At 34.8% G+C, this 21,296-nt stretch overlaps 1 pseudogene; it reads right to left on the minus strand.

Annotated features, from left to right (window-relative positions):
* Nucleotides 1-1,327: 1,327 nt before the first annotated feature.
* LOC120271819 lies at nt 1,328-3,670 on the minus strand (annotated as a pseudogene).
* Nucleotides 3,671-21,296: the final 17,626 nt, after the last annotated feature.

Here is a 21,296-nt window from a genome sequence, read left to right on the forward strand (position 1 = left end):
ATTACACAATGTAAAAAGATTTGTAAATCTCTTAAACTTCAACCCTCTTGATCTTTTAGACCATGAATCCTCCTACATAAACTAAACAAACATTACAAATAAAGAGCTATAATTGTAATTGAAATCAAGTAAAGAACTATTAAGCGAGTAAATTATAAAAATCCATACCATGCATAGTTTGAAATATTTTTAACATGTTTCAAGTTTATGGTTTGTTATGAATAAAATGATTTGGATAGAAATGAATGAAAATGAAAAATTCATCAATGCTCAAAACAATTGATCTTATGAGTCAACAAGCATTGGTTCATCAATAATTAATGACGATACAAAAATATGATAATGATTTTTCTCGAAGCAACTCTCAATTAACATTCAAGGCGTTGATCAATTAACGATACCTTGAAAGTGGCATCATCATAAATTTAGATATGAGGGCCCCGACGGGGTGAAAGCAAAACCGGGTACCCGATCCGTTTTTAAAACCGGATCGGTACTCGGTTTTTCGGATCGGCAAAAAACTCACCCGTATCCCGACTCGGTTTAAATCGGTACTCGGTTTAAAAACGGATCGGATATCTCGATATCCGGATCCAAATTTAAGTTTTTATCTAGTCTATATATATATATAATAACATTAGATAAAAACAAATATGAAAAACTTATAAAATTATAAAAGTGCATTAAATCATGATATTATTCTCTATACAACAAAAATTCATAACAAAAATAATCTGTGAGTTTAATTAATCTTAGTCATTAAAAGAAAAAATCTTCAAAAGCATCAAGTGTCACATCAATAATGATAATTGGTTGCTAGATAGATAAGAGATTTGGATAGAGACTAGAGAGAAGAGGCAAGATGATGGCTCAGTTAGGGGAATCGAGACGAGTGGATTTGGGATTTTTAATCTTTTTACTTTTAATTTATGTAGAATTTAAATTTATTAATATATATAACTATATAACTATACCTTTTTAAGTTATTAGATTAGATATTTGAATATTTTTACTTTTAGCCCTTGTAAAATTTAAATTTATTATCATATCATCTATATATATATATATATATAACTCTTAAAGGGTTTAAAAAAATAAAGGATTTGATGTACTTTTTAGACCATATAAATTTAAAATTATTATGTACCTATATATAAGAATATACTAAAAAATAAAAACCGAATCAAATTCTGTTACCCGATTTTTAATTTCTCCCGAACTGGATCCGGCCCGGTTTTCATCTAAAAAATTCGGATTGGGTACCCGACCCTTTTTTCGGATAGGGTACCCATAAAATTTGGGTAAAATATTTGGATACCGGATCGGATCATCGGATCCGGATTTTTTTGCTCTCCTCTAGCCTGTATGGGGAAGAGAAAGAAATGTCATTTATAGTAAATAAAAAGATCCTCCCTTGTTCATTATTGAAATTGTCATAGAGTAAGGGGAAAGCCTCAAGTGATGACAAGTACTCCATCTCATGCTGACGAATCATGTTCATTATTGAGATTCCACTATCTTCAGTTGATTGGAGAAAGATAAGTCTTAATGTGTCAATACCACATCGCCTATAAGTAGATATTATAGCAAATCAGAAGCAAATGTATAATGTATGTGTAAGATGGAAATATACGAAATATTTAAAAGCTTTTCTAGCGAGCAAGCAGAAAAACTATTATACAATTCCATAAGAAAAATTAAGAGAGAGAGAGAGAGAGAGAGGACAAGAAACAAAGTGGTAGTGGTCATAAGAGGGAGCAACTGCATTGAGGAAAAATCAAAATTGCTTTACCACCTCCCATTAATAGTTTAGTTGGAAAAAACCTTTCCAACTGAAGAAGCTAGCAGTTCAAGTTGTGTGAAAGACATTATAGGCTAAAGTTATAACTTTATTTGATAGGAAAATTCGAATAATTACAAGCAACTAACATTCTACTTGACATGAAAATAACTTGAACAAACTTCAATTGCAGTCTAATTATGAAAGACTTGCATAAGAACAAATATCACACCAGCTACAATGCATCATTAGTGAACGGCAACACATGAAATGCAAACAAAGCTATGAGCAAAATCTTACATGAATTCTGGAACAAAGAAAAGATCTTGCTCTTTCAGTGATGTGTGTGCATGCAAGCGTCTATGTGTTTAACATAATTACCATTGAGTGAGGTTATTAAATTAAAATTTTCCACCCCCAAAGGTCATAATATTTTTGACATTATTTGTCCTACCAAGTAAATTGTAGATCAACATCAATGACCAAAAATACAGCTAATGAATAAAAACAGGAAAGCTTTGCATTTAAGTTCAATAGAATTCAAGATGTATAACCGGAAATATAGTAGAGTCATTGCACTCGTTCTTGGAGTCAAGCTGGATGTTTCCTTCTTCAAAGTGGTGAGCTCCCACCTGGCAGACATATTGGGTATAGAACAATTAGGGAAATAGAAAAATTACACGATCAACAATCAATAAGCAATGAATTAACACAAGGCATATCTTTGCCCAAGAGATTACAGCTAGTAAGACACATGCATTTACTGTAACGCACTAGTTCTTCCAAATACAGCCTAGTAACTAGAGGTCAGAATACCTGCAGGCTTCCTTTTAATTCTACAACTTGCAAATTATCCTCGAACTCCACCTTCCAAATTGAATGCCAACTGCCATTTCTAGATAATTTAAACACTGATCAGAAAATTCACAAGAAACAAAATATATTTCCACATGATTGTCTTATTTTATTTTATTTGAACTCTTTAGAATCCAAATACAGTAAAGATAATCAAGGTAAATTTTCTATCTGTAAGATCATTATATTTGCATGCTTAAAATGTTGGTAACCCATATTTTTATATCTAATATAACATGATTTTGCATGCTTACAACATCTGCAAGAATATCCTAGGAAGACACACAAAAAAAAATGCCTTCAAGAAAGATTACCCATTCAAAGAAATATGCTACATTCAACAAGTCCTCAAATAGAAGTAAAGAAAAAAAATGGAGACTAGTATAAGACACCAGAAGTTTTGTGGGTTGTGTCTGGCAGTGGAAATAACCACGGAGAACTCAAAGCTGGCACCAGGCCCCTCCACATCTTTCCCCCCTTGTGCAATAAACTGCATAGGTTAATTTCAGATAAGTATCATCAACATACTTACAGAGTTCAGCATCCAAAGCGCTCCATACATGGTAAGAAAGAAGAAATTACCAACATAACACATAGTAAATAGATGATGTAGACTTTGTAATCTATAAGCTTGGCATCTGCCATTGGCTAGAGACTAGCAGGATCAGTACAAAAGAATTTAGAAGAGAAAACTTTGGAGTTCATAGGAGACTTATATTGCTATGAAAATATAATCCCTGCTAAAAGTATAAGTAGATTGAAATATGATTTCCAGAAAGCATGCAAACAAACCTGTAAGTCCAGACTGGTTTTGTGTGTGTGCATGCGGGCTCATGTGTAAAAAGCATTAATTAGGACCAGTCGTCTGAGTTTTCTTCATAAGTTGGCCCCCATCCAGGTCAAAGAAAACAAGCCTATGTCAATTAGCCGGCTGTAAAGGTTCTACCTTATGCGCTCGGCGGAGGGTGGTTCCGTGACGAGGGAGGATGACCGATGAAGCCAAGATTGGTCAAACTCCAAGTCTAAATAAGACATTAGTCGTCCGGTGGCCTATATCGTTTGATTACGGTCTCGCATGATCAAGAATCCCAGCCGGGAGTGCCGAGCGAGTGGTATGCGGGCATGGTGCCACGGGTTACCGAGAGCTCGCTAACCAGCGTGCATGGCATGATGCGCGTGGCCATGGGATCACGACCGAGGAATCGGGATCGATATGATCATAGGTTGAGGGACCGATATTTGGCTAAGTATGTACCAATGAACTGGATCAGCATAAGTGCAAGCGGTATGGTCGATATGGACTTGTACGGTCGGCCAGCAGATCACGTGAGCAGAGCGAGAGCTCTTAGACAGCTGTGAGCCAACATGATGCGAGGCGTGGCGTTCACGAGCTGTCATTCATCGAGAGGATGGGCGAGAGCCGGACTAGCTACCGATGAGCATCGGCACAATTTGGGCTGACGGGCAGGCGCTACCGGCAGAGTGGGGCGCGTTGGCCGGGTGATACCGAGACATGATCTGGCATGTGAACAGTGCCATTGTGCGAGACTATAGCTCGATCCTGATGGGGGCTGGATGAGTGCGAGGGCCTGAGCGAGGTTTTCTCGTCGTAGCACTATGTTTGTTGTAATGAGACAACTTAACCCATCTTGCCCGTTGGATTAGGAGCTCGATGTCATCATCTAATGGAGGGGTTTGGCTATAAATACCCCCTCCTTCTCTCTTGGTAAAGATAACTAGAGAACTAGGGACTGGCTTACTTGGGGTAGCTAGCTATTGTGGCTTTGTTCATCTTCATTGGGAGAATGAAGGTCTTGGCTAAGTCATGGTGGCTTATGGTGTAATCCGGCTTGCTTAATTGAGAGTTTATCTTTTCTCTCTATTTCCCTATCTTGTGTGCCTTGTATCTTTGACATGGTGGCGGGTGGGACTCCTTGGACCCTAGACCTGGTTGTAGGATGTCTTTGATGATGTTTGTTTTCTTGTATGCCTTGTTTACTTGATAGACATACTTGCCTTGCTTGTTTCTTGGGCTTTTTTCAACACAGGTTTTCGAAGGCTGGCTTGTCGCCTTGGTGGCATGACGAGCACTGTACGATGGATCGTTGGTGCGATCGGGAGCGCCATGACACCGGCCAATATAAACGCACTGTACTTTTGTCGATAGCAGTAAAAGTGCTGACTTTCCATCTCTACTCTTCTTTCCAAAAGCATATTTCACATTTGCAATCATCATTACATGACCAAAACCATTACCTTAGCACCACACAAACTGTTCCATTAGCAGTGAATGCAGAAAGAGCCAATTACACACCCAACACACACACACACACATTGCTGGAAAAAATAAATAAATGCACAAATAAACAATTCAGTTTAGTCTAGATTTGATTGGACATAGTAACAAATATATTTGTTCTCAACCAATTCATGTTCAATGCTAGATGAACAAATTTTAAACCATCTAAAAACAAACCTCAGTTGAAATGTTCTTAGCTTAGGATATTCATGAGGGAAAAATATTCTACCACCACCTCAGAGAAGGTCACATTCTGTAGTATAAGTCATTTATCATTGGGAGTATACTCAAGTTCAAAGTGGATCCCAACAATAAGCATAAAATAATAATACATGAGTCTCTCAAATGGTAAAATGCTAAAAATTTCCAAAAAAGCAGAACCTTCCCACATGATTTACCAAAAATGCAATAGATGTTCAATGAGTGTTGTTATGATGTTGTATATAATTCTTCAAAGAAAATACACCCAAAATAAATAAATAAATAAATAAAATCAAAAGCAAAAACACTATCCACACCTACTTGTTTTCATATACCAGGACCACAACACCTTTTAGCACATCCTCTTGGGAAAGATATAAAAGAAAGAAAAACTTAACTCCTGCTATCATTTTGTGGGTAAGCACTAAATATCATAAATGATAACGCTATGCCTGCAAGACAAAATTCCAAATTAAAAATAAAAATGGCATGAAAATAGAAACTATCATAACTATTTAAAAATAGACATGCTATAATCATTCATTTGATCTAATTGGTTTGTCCGTGACAACACCAAATGTGATGCTTGGTCGAGCACAGTTTCCTTCTCAAGCTCGTTGTCAAAATAACAAATGATTAAAAGTTCACTTGAAATAGTATAATTTAGCCATGATGGACAGAGTATCACACAAACATGTTGCATACCTCCAGAATAGCATGAAATTCTTCCTTAGCAGTGACTAGTCTATCAACATCACTTGAATCGACAACATAAATAATTGCTTGGGTATTTGGAAAGTAGCATCTCCAATATGGCCTGCATACAGTTAAAAGAAACCCATATTAAGTTTAATATCTGTGTCTTAGCACTTAATTCCACAAACATTTGAAGTTTCGTGTTCAACTACAATCACTCTACTTGATAGCCAACCCAAAAAAAAAAGTTTGACAATTACAACCTTATTGTTTTCTAGGTTGAATTTCCCTGCTAGGGTTTGTCATCATTGGGAAAAGGTCCCACTTTGATTGGAGGTGTATAAAAATACAAAAGATAGTCAGCTTATTATAGGAATGGCAGTGGGGGGTGTATAAAAATACAAAAGATAGTCAGCTTATTATAGGAATGGCAGTGGGGGAGGGGGGGATGGGATCCCCGTCCCCATCCCCGCTCTCCACGGGGCGGGGATTCCCCGGTTTAAAATTCCCCGCGGGGGAAAAATCCCCCCCGCTCACTCCCCCGCGGGGATTCCCGCCTCACAGGGAATCCCCACCCCGCCCAAAACATTGATATAAAAATTTTCTGTAAATAACTATAAGATTTCTAATGCATTTATGTTACACATATGCTAAAGATGCTATATACAATTGAAAAATATAAAAATATAATGTATGATGAAATAAAATAAAAAAATTCTCAACCAAAACGTTTTTTTTTACAACATACACATCATATATAAAATAAAAAAATTCACACAAAAATATTTCTCCTAACAAGTCATAATATAATGTTTGATGAAACAACAACATTAAAAGGTACAAATTAATTAATACAAATAACATAAATTTTAAAATTAAATTAAAATTACAAATCAATTATATAAAATTTATAATGCAAAACTAGCACAATAATTTCATGCTTCCATCAATTTGTTTCCTCTTTTCTCCAAATCATTTTATATTGAGAATCCAATTCCACCACTAAATAAATAATATATAACGTTATTTTCAAATTTATTGTTACAATTATATTTAAACTTAGTTATTTTTAAATTAAGTTTCTATTAAATATGAAAGTTATATATACTAAAAACTTTTTAATAAATAAAAAAATATTAACAAATAAATATTTATTGATTATATATATAATATTATATTAATATTGAAATAATCATTAATAAATATAATAAAAATATATAATATATTTTTTTCGGGGAATCCATCGGGGCATGGGGGTTCCTCAGCGGGGTTCAGGCGGGAGGCGGGGATCCCCAGTGGGATGGGAGACCATTCCCCACCCCGCCCCGCCGTGCTAGGCAGGGAGCAATTTTTCCCCGCTCCCCTCCCTGCGAGGGTGAAGTTTCGGGGAATCCCCACCACGTCGGGGCGGGGCCCCGCGGGGAACGGGGATTCCCCGCCCCACTTACATCCCTAGCTTATTATACGCGACATAGAAAGTTAGTCTACTTCAACTAATAAAACTTCTAAAATAAAAGGTAACACCGATTATAGAGAGCCGTCCAAGCAACCAAGTACTTTAGAGTGCTCGCTTTGTAATTAAATATGTATTAATAAACAGGGAAACATCTGAAATTATATTCTTTTCCTCAAAAATAGCTTATCAGTATTGTTATAACCCAGTTTTTTTATGCCCATTACTGTATGATTAAAGGTAAATAAATACTTTAATTTCCCTTAGGTTTAAATTATCTCTTTGCTTATTTTGTTGATCTTAACCCTAGTTGGTCTCCATCTCCTCTCTTTTGTTTTCCTAGATCCATTGAAGTGAGAAGGATATGAGGAAGAAAGGTGAGTAGGCTAACCGAATTTCCTTTTGATCTATTTCAACTTTTTCATCATGTATTTGCTTGATTTGGTGTTGTTTTGATGTGATTTATTATATTGGAATTTTGGTTAGCTTTTGATGGATTATCATAATATGTTTACATGAGAGATTTTCATGAATTTATTTGATGATTCTATTGAAGTTTAAGGCTTGTATATATATATATATATATATATATATATATATATGTTGACTCATTATTATCCTATTTGTCAATTCATTTTGTTTTGTATAGTCAACTTGATGATTGTGGCATGTGGTTGATGAGGAAAACTAATGACCTTTGGGAGGGAGGTTTATTTATCATACTTGGTGCAAAAAGAGGTGTGTGAACCTTTTGTACTAGATATGGTGAATTGTTGATTTGGATTGTTGGAGATGATGCTATGTGTGAGATTTTTGTATATTAATGTTAATGGCATGGGTATATATGCTTATATGAGGTGCGTGTGAAATTGTTAATATAGATTGTTACATTGGTGAAAAGAAGGCATTATTTTCCCTACATCTACTTTTGAAATAGAAAATAGTCTTAGATTTGTGAAGAGTGTGTGCATGTTTATTTATGGATGTAAATTACAAGTGTTTGAGCATGTTGGCATATGAAATTTGATTATGTGAGGTACTTATACTTATGTAATTAGTTGGTTTGGATATGGGAGAGATTGTTTTTTTGTTTGTTTTTTTATGTGTTCTATTATGTGAAGGAGTTAGAGAAAGGGGGAGAGATGTATGCTCATATTTAAAAGTAAGGCATTGATGGAAACCTATGTAAAACAATGCAAAAGCATGAATGTATTTTAAGGGTGAGGTGACATGATAATTATGTTAGGTAAAAGAAAATGAAAAAGTTGGTGAGTTGCTTTTGGTGTTATTGCATCTTTGATATTAGAGGTGATCTTGAACTAATGTTAAATCATAATTGGGATAATTGCTTTATATAGCATACAATGGTTGATGTTGCATGATGTTTCAAGGTTAGTTTAATATTGGAGGGGGAAAATTAGGTTTATGTCTTCGAATTGATAACTTGTTTTAAATGATAATTATGATAAGATGCATTGTTGATAAAATTGAAATGATGGGAAAAACCATGGGTGTGGATTGGATATATATGTAATTATAGCCTTTGTCAATGTAATACTCTCAATATGGAATTGTTGAGCATGCTAGTGTGTGGAAATAAAAGAGAGACATGATTGATGATATATGTATGTATGTGAGGAATTAAGGGCCAATGTTACTATAGTTATCACTATAGCACACCCGTCCGATTTACTTGTGTGTTGGTGTTTATGGCCTTGGCATTGAGGTTAATTATGAGCTACTTATTGTGATTGAATTTTGATGGAAGGAATTTGATGTTCTAGCCTTTGTAGGCTTATTTTGTTACGAATATTGTAAGTAGTCTACTAATATTTTCTGTATATCATTTCATTTTTATTTATGTCCTTATTTTCAGAATTTTTTGAAAATATGGTTGTGTTGAACATCCAATCATCTTTTAAATATTTGTTTGACCACCCATTTGTTTATAAGATCTATGTATTCTTATGCGATAGGATTGTGATCATGTTTTGGTATGATGATAAGATCAAAGTTCATGAAGTTAATGTATATTGGATGCCATATATGTTTTGAAGGATGTATGTTGATCGTAGATAATGTTGAATTGATGTCCAAGTGACATATTGGTGCTTGGAAGAAATGCTAATATGGGTGAATGTCATAAGTAAATAAGTCAAGAGAAATGTTGTACTACAACCATGAGGCAAGATTGAGTCTTGAATTTCATGTTTTGATTTATTGTCTAGGATGGGGATAGCCACTCCTTGATGATATTGTTACTGAAATTGTGAGGATGCACTTTGGAAGTAAATTAGATCATTTGGTGGCTTAGAGCTTAGAGATAATATTTCAAGGGTTATTGGGATATTACCCTACATATTTGAGACCTTTACATTGTAAGCTTCATGCTTGGAATTACTAGAGTTAATTTGCAAGTTACGATAATGAGTTGAGTGGAAATTGTGACCTGAATTCAGAGGTCATAGAGGCGGAAATTGTAGAAGATTAAAATTGAAAAGTTGTAATGATTTATTTGATCTATCTATCTGCCAAATTTCATATTTACTGGGCGTACACTCTATGAGATATGATCCATTCTATTTGACATGTCCTAAAAATAATATTGTATGGACTTATGGATTTATAGACAAATTCCGGACTTAATAAGTAAAATGAGACAAAGTGCTCAGTATAGAAAATATTCCTTATTACCTTGACCTTCAATCTACAAAATTTCAAGTTATTGGATTTGTAGATTAGAAGTTACGATCTACTAAAAGACTTGTACAAGATGATGTCTCTACAGAAAATCTTCAGGTTTAGCATGATTTTTCTCACTTCTGGAGACTAAATTTTGTGAATGATTCGACAAGGAAAAATATTCTTGATTGTCCTAAGTTTGATACTGCCAAATATCTTAAAATTTTTTTTTTTGATCTTGGAGTTATGTGTTGAGAAATGAAACGTGTTAGAATTGATATTATGCCAAGACCTTAAGAGTGTAAACTTTCAAGGTGATTGGTTTTTATTTGACGATTTATTCATTTATATACTATTTGTAAATAATTTTACATTTATTCGAGTTATTTTTCCCTAGAGTGGGATTATGAAATTTTGTATTTTTTGCTCGTGTGAATATTTTGGGAAATACTTGTGAATATTCTGTATTTTGGCTTTCAAATATGTCTAAACGATTTGGTCTTTAATTGAGCGATATGCAAACATGTTAGTGGGGGTTAAACCCTGACCTTGTCGATAAAAAAATTCGGAAAAAAATGAGACTGCAGTTTCAGCCGTGTCTCATTCCGTGAAATAATCAACGACCATCGATATTCATTCTCGGGTCAAGTAGGGTAAATAAATGACCTCTGTTATCTCGGCTCGAGTCACGAAGGTAAACATACAACCTCCGCATCTACAGTGAATTTGGAGACATATACTGAAATATGTTACCTTTTGCTTTATTGTTTTGATTTTGATTATTTGCAAGGATACGAACTTTTTGTTTAGTCTTGAAGTTATATTTCTGAGATCGTATTCTGGGTTTTAAATTTTTGTGATTAGCATGGAAGTATTCTTTTATTAGAATATTATACTCTGCATTTTGTTAAATTATAATTTCAGAGATTTGTATTATTTTGAAAATTTGATATGCTTGAAACACACTTCTAAATTTTCTGGTTGGAGCAATTTTATGTTTTGGAAATGTTTAGATAACCATTTTCCGTATTTTTGCTGGTATTTATGAGTTTTCAACTTGTTTTCGCCCCATTCACTGAGTAACCAAGTTACTCAGCCTCTCTTCTTCTATCTTTTTATGTTTTGAATTCTAAGGTTGTTGTGCTTAAGACTAGTGATGTTTAGTTAGTGCTAGGATGGATCCACTAGGGTTGTCATTTTCTTGAAATTTGTGAAAACCTGTATTTGTACTTTGGATTCTTGTATCTGTAAGACTGTCTTGTATTTCTGTACCTTTGTTTATATATTTTCTTTTTCCTTCCTCAGTTGGTTTGTTACAAGTTATCTTATCTGAATTAGGTTGTGCGTCTTTGCAGGCTTATGGGCTTTATGCCCTGTGGGTCTACGGCCGTTTGTCTGCGCGACGGGTCCGGCGAGCCAGGTTGGGGCGTGACAAGTATGCTTATCCAACCACCACAAAATCCTTAGCCATATTGTGATAAACAGGAAAACATCCAGAATTATGTTCTTTCCCTCCTAACTATAGTACTAATATGCTTGTCCAATTGAAATCAGTAGTTATGCTTCAGGCAAGTATGCATGCAAAGAGCTCAGATAAATGATGCAGTATACCAATTCAGTCAATATTTTAGAGAAAAATCTTCTGCAGTTACGCATTGTCCTGATGTCGTCAAAATCATATTATAGCAGCTATTGTTCTTTTAAATAAAATGGGAAATACAATCCATTGAAGAGTTGCTTTCCATATTTCTCAACATATCAACAAGAGAATATCTAAAGGCTCAACAAAGAGACCCTCTAATAACAATGTTTGCCAAATTAGAAAGAAAACTTTCACAAATGAACCACAAGTCCTTATAAATAAGGGATGAATGAAAAGAATACATGATGCTTGTTTGCCCACTTGTTTCAACAAAATATAAAGTCAGATGTCCTGTAAAGAAATAGATAGTAGCATATACCCAAAACCTAAATGAACAAAACATCAAGTGAGAACTACCTCAGAACAGTTTTACGTGAAAATAAGAAAATAAAACAAATAACTCTAGGATACACCACAATAGGGAAAAGCTACTATCTTCACCACACAATCCCTTCATATCATAATAATAGCAAATTCCACTTAATAGAATACCAAAAAATTGCATTTTTTTTACCAATATATATATATATATATATTTCCAATTTGCAAGTGAGTTTTAGAATTATTTCTTCCTGCCATTCAGTATCACATCCTCTAGGTTAGAAAACACTCACTTACATATGCAAGGTTTCTTACAAAGATGGACTCAGGTCTCAGAAATGGTGAAACTAGTCAATTTCTCCACATTTCTGGCACTTGTACGGTTCTTCTACAATGTTTTAGATGGTTATTCACATATTCAAGACTTGCCTTTTTGCACCTCTTGATTATTAATTTTAAAACCTCTATTGGTTTCCAACAAGAAAAACAAGACTTGTTTTCTGTAACAAAATAAAAACAGTCATAAAATCATAAAACCTAAGAACAATGACCATGGCAATTATTTCCTAAACATGGTCCTCATGATCTCACTTTTTAAAGCATGTAGTGATAGAACAGATGTATCTCAATCTTTTTAATTAAATTAAATAAAATCCTAAATACATTGGTGAATTGAGTCATAAGCTATACTCTTGGCAGCATCTAGAAACAGGTTGAACTCCATCAACGGCTTGTAACTCATCTTGAGTAGAACAAAATTAAACAACAAGTGTTCATCAATGGAAGACCTACCAACCTGATTATAATAATCAAACAAGCCAGATTATGATGAAAGGTTAAAATATTTGCATGCTCAATGGTTTACAATGATCATACTGTCAATTGCATGTTCTAGTAAGCAAATTTGGAACAACACACTACTTTAAAATCAGATTTACATTTAAACATTTGTGAAAATGATCATACTGCCAGTGAATAAATAAACCATTACCTCAAGTAAATATCTATAAACCCCCACTAAAACACCAATATTAACACAAATATGCCTTTATGATGCAAGGAAAAATGGAAGTTTTGTTTCCTTTTTTTATAAAATTAATATCAGTGTTGTTGATGGGTTGATGACATAAATATAATTTTTTAGGAGGATATATACGTATAATATTATTATTTTTATTAAAAACATAATTGTTTTTATAAAAGGAGAAGAACAATGAACAACGAGGGTGTTGCTCGCCGGCGGTGGTGGCCGGAAAGAGAGCATCCCAAATCTAGGAGAAGGCGGAGATAATGGCACGGTGGTGATGACGAGAGTTGAGATATTGAAAGAAAATGCAAGAGCTCTTCGAGATCACAGGGCTCGTATAGATTCTTCTCCACAATCATCTCGCCATGGATCTCCGCCTTGAATGTCAATTTCTCCACCTCCTTCCTGAGATCAATGGTGTCCATTGAGCTGGTGAAGAAGGAATTAGGGTTTTGGTGATTTCATCATCGTCATCTTCATCATCTCAATAGTTATGGGTAAGAGAAAGAGGTTTGGTCGAAGAGATCGGGTGTAAAATCTCATCATCACTGGAGAACCAGCCGCTATCACTAGAAGAGAAGCTGGGTCGGGGATTAGGTTTAAGGGTTTTTGGCGAGGTCGATCTTGCGGCGAGGAGGGGAGTGGGAGGGAGAGGGAGAGGGAGAGGGAGTTGTGGGCGCTTAGGATTCTAATATCTCCTCTCCTTGGGGTTTCCACTCAAGCAAATGAATAATGGCTACGATTAGGACGATGTCTCCTCAGGGTTTGTGCTACTGAGAATGCTTGTTTACGTATGACTTTCATAATTTTCTTATTGTGTTATTTGTTCGATTATTGTTTGTGTGTAACTAGTGTATTCCCTAGTTCCAGAACCAGTGGATATGAACTCGTATTTTCATTGGTGACCTCACGAATTTGAAGTGTTGATTACATGCAGCCATCTAGTCTTTCTTTTCAAAAGCCTAATAGTTGCCCACCTTCTATCTCAGAAATAGAAGAGTTCGAAGGAGGCGCGGTGGCCCTGATTCCTTAGCCCAAACACTTGCTAAATGGAAAGAACTGAATCAACAGCTAGATTCTTCTAAGGATGACGAAAGATGTTCTCGTGGGGGTGCTCGTGAAGGGGCTCGAAGAATGGGTTGCATGCAAGGAAAAGAAGGCCCAGATAATGCTCAATACAATTATCGTGGTGTAAGAAAGTAGACATGGGGTAAATGGGTTGCTGTAATCCAAGAGCCACACTGAGTAAATCGTTTATGGCTTGGGACCTTCACAACTGCATTGGAGTCTGCTTTAAGCCTACGATCAAGTCGCAAAGGCAATGTATGGCCCTTGTGGCCGTCTAAACCTCCCCCGACCAAAGCAGCTCGACTATGGAGTCCTCTTTGACAAAATCAGACTCATATGACTCAACAACTACAACGCATTATTCACATGATTTATATACCTCAGACTTGCCTAAGACCAAGATTGTTCCAAAACTTGAAGTAGAAGATAACAGTTAAGTAAGAAGCTCTGAAGCTGGTGAAGTTACCAAGGCAGAAGCCAATATGGATCAGAATGAACATTATAGTAGTTTTTAAAAAACTAGTATGCCCTACAAAGCCAATTTTAGTTATTGTTTAATAATAAAATAGTTTTATTTCATTGCATGCATAATTATGGGTATTGTATTATTCATGTTTGATGATATATTATTATGGGCTTGCACTGTATAGATTTCAAATTAATGATAGAAATCATTAAAGTGAGACATGATTATTTATGTTCCTTGCAACCCAAAATAGTTCACAACCTATGAGATAAAATATGATTTTGTATTTATTATTGGTTGTCACATGTTGTATTACTATATGTGATAGAGTGGTATGTCTCAGCCACTAGAGTGAAGACTCTTCGTAACATTGTGGATATTTGGAGTTGACAAATATTAAACTGGACCATACAGAACTCTTAGACCAAACACTATCATAGAACAAAAGAGTTATTCTGTTACCAGAAAGTCCTTATCACCTAAGGATGTTATTAAATCTTATGTATAAATTATATTACTTTGATAGTGTCAACCGGTGATGCTAATTAAAGGCTATATACGGACACATTGGGTTATATAATAAATACATGAAGGTTTGTATTCATCCAAGATGGGATCTATCACTCCTATTGTAGGAGAGAATATTCAAGATTGTGTTTCTTATGTGTTGGATAAAATCCGGCAGGTTAATTTTTTGAAAGTATTTTATTATATATAAAATATATATTACTATAAATTTTTCTTAAATTTTTTTATGTCCAATAGTGTAAAGAAACACACATATAAGTGGAGATCGACAGTGCCACTAGTGGTCTAATTATCCCACTTATATGGAATATTTATTGATAAAAGGACTAATATGTAAAATATTATATTAGGGGTCTCACATATGAATATCTCTAATCTTTGGATTAAATTGCAATTTGTTGATGGACATGATTGTGATTATAAAAATTAGTATGGACTAATTTGCTAAAAGATGTAGTGATCCCCAAACGGGTCCATGCTACATGTTCTTACCTTATCCGAATATATACTCCCTATAAATATGTGATATGAGATTAGGATTTTTCAATCAATTAATTTGTGATTGCCATCATGGCTACGGCAAAAACCCTAATATTCACATTGGTTGTTTGGAGAAAAAGAAGCCATCAGTTCGAGAACATTGTGTGTGTGCGTTGGAGGATTTTGCGCTTGTGAAATCTTTGTGAGGTAACCCTAATCTTTCACATATATTCATGTGTTCATGTGATCGATCCTTGATAATTAATTAATTATTGATTAAATATCAATTAATTGTAATTGATAGTCCTAATTTGATTAGAACGATTTTTCTAACCCTAATTTGATTAGATCGATTATTACTAACAGTTTTGACTTACCAGAAGAGATGTTTGATATTGAAGACGTGTTAAGGGTTATAGATGATGAAAAACCAGATGGAAATGCTGGCTTTGAATTTGGAAGCTCTTCAGACTTCTCATTTTAGTTGCAGAATCCTAATGCGAAGATGCTCGGAACCTTGAGCCACATGGAGTGGTCACCGTGAGCATTGACTCGAAGAACTTAGACTATATTAGACCAATGAGACAAGAATGTGATTATGGTTTGATCGAAGAACAAGCGCTGGCCGAGTTAGAGCTTCCAAATTCAAACTTAGAATCTTCTTGAAGATATCTTCCTTCCCGGCTTTCGATCAAATTCAGTCCAGATATCTAACAACTGACTGTTATTTTCATTCAATATAATGGCTAGCTCTCTTCAGTCTAGGGACAAATTTATACATCAGTTTGTTAGATCGACATACAGTGTGTACATTGTCAAAATGTATGGTAGGAAAGGATATATCCAAAATAACATTTGTTCATTTGTTTGGTGTTAGATTACTTGCCAGATGAACTCATTATCAGTGTGCTGGCATGCCCTTGCTTGATTTATAAGCACAGAACATGAAAGCATGTGCTTGAAGTCATGGATAGCATCATACTATGCTTCATTTTGTTTCCGCATTGAAACCAAAACCTCCAAATTGGAATAGATTAATTTTGGTGAATGACATGTAGAAAGGAACAACTAAGTCATTCCTAATCAAGAGGAAATAATCATCACACATTACGTATAAGAACAACATTAAATATTTGCATAACTTTCACTCCTAATTTATTAACCATAGCCATTATAAGTTTCTAATCTCTACTTCCTCTGTACCAAGCTCAAGTCATGGCACACAACAACCTCATCTTGTTCTTATTCTACCTCCATGCTATAACCTTAACTTGCAGCTCTAAAGACAATGAAAAATCTCCTAAATTCTCAGCCATTTTAGTTTTCGGAGACTCTATAGTGGACACATGAAGCAACCGCCACCTTCCGATGCTCTTCCGTAGTAACCACCACCCCTATGGCTGAGATTTCTCCAGTCATACGGCCTCCGGGAGGTTCTCCAATGATTGTCTTGTCCCGGATTTGTTGTCATCTGCACTTGGTTTAAATGACCATTTACCACCATTTCTAGACCCAGACTTGACAACCAATGATCTTCGAACCGGTGTCAGTTTCACGTCGGCTGGTTCAAGTTTGGATGACGTGACATCTGCCTGGCCAAGAACAATGACAATTGCAAAACAAGTAAAGATGTTTGAATCATACATTAACAAGCTTGAATAGATTGCAGGTGATGCAGAGGCCAGCAACATTATTTCCAATTCTTTGATAGTTACTAGTGTAGGTACTAATGACATGATCTTAAACTTCTATGACAAACCAACAAGAAAGTTAGAATTCAACATTACTGAGTATCAAGACTTTCTTCTCCAAAAGTTGCATGACATTATCATGGTACTATTTCATAAACCTTGTTATGATTGTTATATATATATACTTCCCTTTTCATTAATTGTTTTTCTATGCATGATATATATAAACGTGGAGGAAGGAAGTTCCTAATATCAAGACTTCCTCCAAATTGTTGTATTCCAGTGCAAATGAATGTGAAATTTAAGAGTGAATCAGAACGTGTTTGCATTGATGAACAGAACATAGATGCCTCCATTTATAACTCCAACCTCCAAGCTCTTCTTCCCCAGTTACAACAGATTCTTCCTCTGTAGGCCCCAGCTTCCTTGTCCTCATTTATTTGTAAAAGCCATGAGAGCCCGAGATTCCTGGCCAAAATTGTGCAAACTTTTGCATAATTTCATGAAGCTTGCCTTAAACTTGTCCTTGTTGCCATCTTGTTATTGACAATGGAGCCCGAGCCTTTAGCATCCTTTCTTCTATCATTTTAGAGAGAGAGAGAGAGAGAGAGAGAGAGCTGCGATCTCCTCCTGCGAACTTCCGGTGCTGAACCTGGTAGTCGTAGTTGCAAGTTTTCTTCACCTCATCTTATCACTCTTCCAAAGTAATCATCTATGCCTTTGATAATCGAGCCATTTAACTTTATTGTTTTCTTCTTATCCATTTGCTTCTTCTTCTTTCTATTATTTGGTTGTGGTGGTTGCTAGCTCTAGGAGGTTTTGAAGCTTGGATTTCATATGGTTTCTCCTTTCATCTCTCTTCACTTCTCTCTTTTCTAGGCATCGAAGTAAGTCCCTAACCATACTTCGATAAGTTTTGGTATGTCTTTAATGTATGGATGTTCTTATGGTTGTTGGACTTCATGATTGTGTATAGCTCCATAGAAGGATTAATGTGAAACTTTCATGATCTATAGTTATACATGTATTCTTCCAAGTTTATTTAGGTTTCAGCTGGTGTACATTAGAGTTTTTAGTATAGGAAAATCTATGTTGACTGCATCCCTCATCCTTCTTTTGAAATTCTTTTTATTTTCATATGTTGGATATGTATAAGTAGTTATATATATACCCTTATTCTATGGGTCTAGTTGTACAACATTTGTTAAGTTGGTGGAATGATATTGCAAAGCTAAAAGCAATGTATATTTCTTGTGATTATTAGTAGTAATAGTTTAAGAGAATGAGGGAAGCATTGTAGTGGAATGTGTTTAGATTGGATGGTGGAGATTTCTCATCAAGTTGAATATTAGTTCAAGGCAAATGTCAAATGGTTGGAGGTTAAGCATTGGATCACTTTAATTTTAATCATGTTAATTGGTTAAGCATTTGAGATGTATTTAATTTCCTGGGTGAGTTCCTGCTACAATACATGCAGACACTCATTTTATTTATTTATTTATTTATTTTGGTTTCTCTCTCTAGAGAATGTAAAAAAAAATATTTGGTTAGTATTTAAACTTGTGATTAGAGTGATTTTGTTCTAACTTTGGTAAATCATTGGGTTTTAGGATCGTTTTAGGGAGTGGTCTTGGATCTCATTTTGCACTTAGGCAATACCAGCTAAGTAATCCACCTATAACTCTGTATTTTCAGTATTTGAGAAATTATTTTATTCGGTAAAATAATTATCTAGTATTTTGTTATTTTATTTTGAATATCTATTATTTTTGTTAATATTGAAATTATTTATTTGGAATATGAATTTTGAGGCATTTTCTTTAATTAATTTATTTTATTTAGTTGTTGACTGGTAAATCTACATCGGTGTAATGCTAATTAAAGGATTGCTATTCATTTTAACTTGGTTATTAATTTATTATTTATACTAAGTGTGCGATTATATTCAAATGATTACTTCAACATTTATAAAAATTCATTTGTTTGTAGGCATGGGTTGATAATTCTGCTATCTTTTGGATTGACTAAGTTAATTCCTTTATTTATTGATTGATTTATTTATATAATCATTTAATTTAGTTTTGAAGGAGCTGGTGTTTTGAATAATTTTAAATATTTCATGTGCTTAAATGTTTATATTTCATTTATGGTTATCGAGTTATTTTCCCTCAAGTGAGATTTTGATATTTATATTTATTTTTTAATATATATGAACTTGAGGAATTTTAGAAATTTCTGAACTTGTATTTTGCGAATATTTTTTTGTATCTGAATATTTTGGTCTCCAAATGAGCGATATGTAACCCTGTCAGTGGGGTGTTAAACCCTGACCTTGTCGACAAGTAATTTTGGTAAAATGAGACTACAGTTTCGCACAGTGTTTATTCGGTGAAAGAATCAAAGGCCACCTGGTATTCAGTCTCGGGTCGCCGAGGGTAAATAAATAATTTCTGTTATTTTGGCTCGGGTCTGTCACCGAGGATAAACAAATGACCTTTGGCATTTTACAGTGAATTTGGAGACATACACTAAAACCTGTTAATCTCTGCTTTGACTTTTGATTCTGATTTTCTTTCAATTACACTATTTATGTGTTTTCAATTTCCGAGTATATCTCAAGAACACTTTTTATCCTGCCTTGAAGTTTTTGCATCTTGAGATCACGTTTTTGGTTTTCAATTGTTGGTGAATGCCATATTTAAATATATTCTTTTATTAGAATATTATACTCTATAAGTTATTTAAAATTTTTGTTTCGAAAACTTGTAATATTCTAGAAATCCGGTATAATTGAAACATACCTCTGAAATTTCTAGCTTAGTCTAACTATGCTTTGGAGACCTATGCTTATATCTGACGATTTACTAAATCTCTGTTTGACAGTTTTGAAAACTGATAATTCTTTTACCTACAATGTTTTGGTTAATGGCAATATTTGAGAATTATACCCCTAACAGGCTATTTATTTGTAAACTCTATTCAGTCTGAGTTAAAAAGCTTAATTGTTCTCGGCATTTAAATTGAAGATTTATAAACCTTGTTGTTTTAAAATAATTTTTGGATTACTTCCTGGGCTAGTGAGCTCATGGATTTGTTTTGAATCCTTTTCAGATCAAGAGTGAGAGACCAGCGTGGATCTTGAAAGATTGTTTGTAGATGTTGTCTTATCCGTTGTAAATTTTGAGTTCTTGTCATTGTCTATCCCTGTATTCCTATATTTTGTATTTTGGATTTCTGTATCCTAGTATTAATGTGTGCTTTGTAGAGTTGGTAATCCGGTAACTCAGTTGGGTTGTTATAGATTTGTCTGTCTTGAATCATTTTCTGAGGCCTTGCAGGCCTATGGGGCTCACACCTTGTGGGTCTGAGGCCGCTTGTCTGCGCACCGGGTCCGGTGAGCTGGGTTCTGGTTGTTACCTTCCCTTAAATCACTGGAGTTATCTAACATTGAGAACATGACAATTGAGGTTGATTATTCCATGATTGAGATGTATCCATCCCTGACATCCCTTGATGCATGGCATGGAACACTATCTTTTGAGGGCATGTCGTCATCATCATCATCAGTGACGGGACAAAATCACATCCACTTTCCCAAGTTTACGAGCCTCACAATTAAGGAGATTGAAGTGAATGGATTACATCTGCCCTTTTTTCAGCAATAAAGTACCTAAAAATTAAAAATAGTCATGTGGTGTTTGACCAACGTCTCAATGGCGTCTCTTCTCTGTCGGATTTGCTCTTGCATGGGGCAAAGATTCAAACTTTTCCTGCAAAAGTCATGGCCACTCTGCATGCTCTCATGAATTTAGAAATTTTTGTTTGTAATGAGCTGATATTATTGGAGGGTTTACAAGCCCTCCTTTCTCTAAAACAATTGTCTATTTCTAACTGCCGCAAATCCAGATCCTGTGGTACAAAAGTGGAGATAACAAAGGACAAAAGACAGACTCCAGCAACCAAAACTACAGCTTATGGAAATAATATATTGCAATGTTTTGGAAACTCTACCTGCTTGGTTGCATCATCTTCCTTTATTGAACCAATTGATCATTAATAATTGTCTCAAATTCAAATCCTGGAGTACAGAGAAGCAGATAATAGAGG

Source organism: Dioscorea cayenensis, chromosome 2, assembly GCF_009730915.1.
Source record: "Dioscorea cayenensis subsp. rotundata cultivar TDr96_F1 chromosome 2, TDr96_F1_v2_PseudoChromosome.rev07_lg8_w22 25.fasta, whole genome shotgun sequence".
In the NCBI taxonomy this organism is placed as follows: Eukaryota; Viridiplantae; Streptophyta; class Magnoliopsida; order Dioscoreales; family Dioscoreaceae; genus Dioscorea; species Dioscorea cayenensis.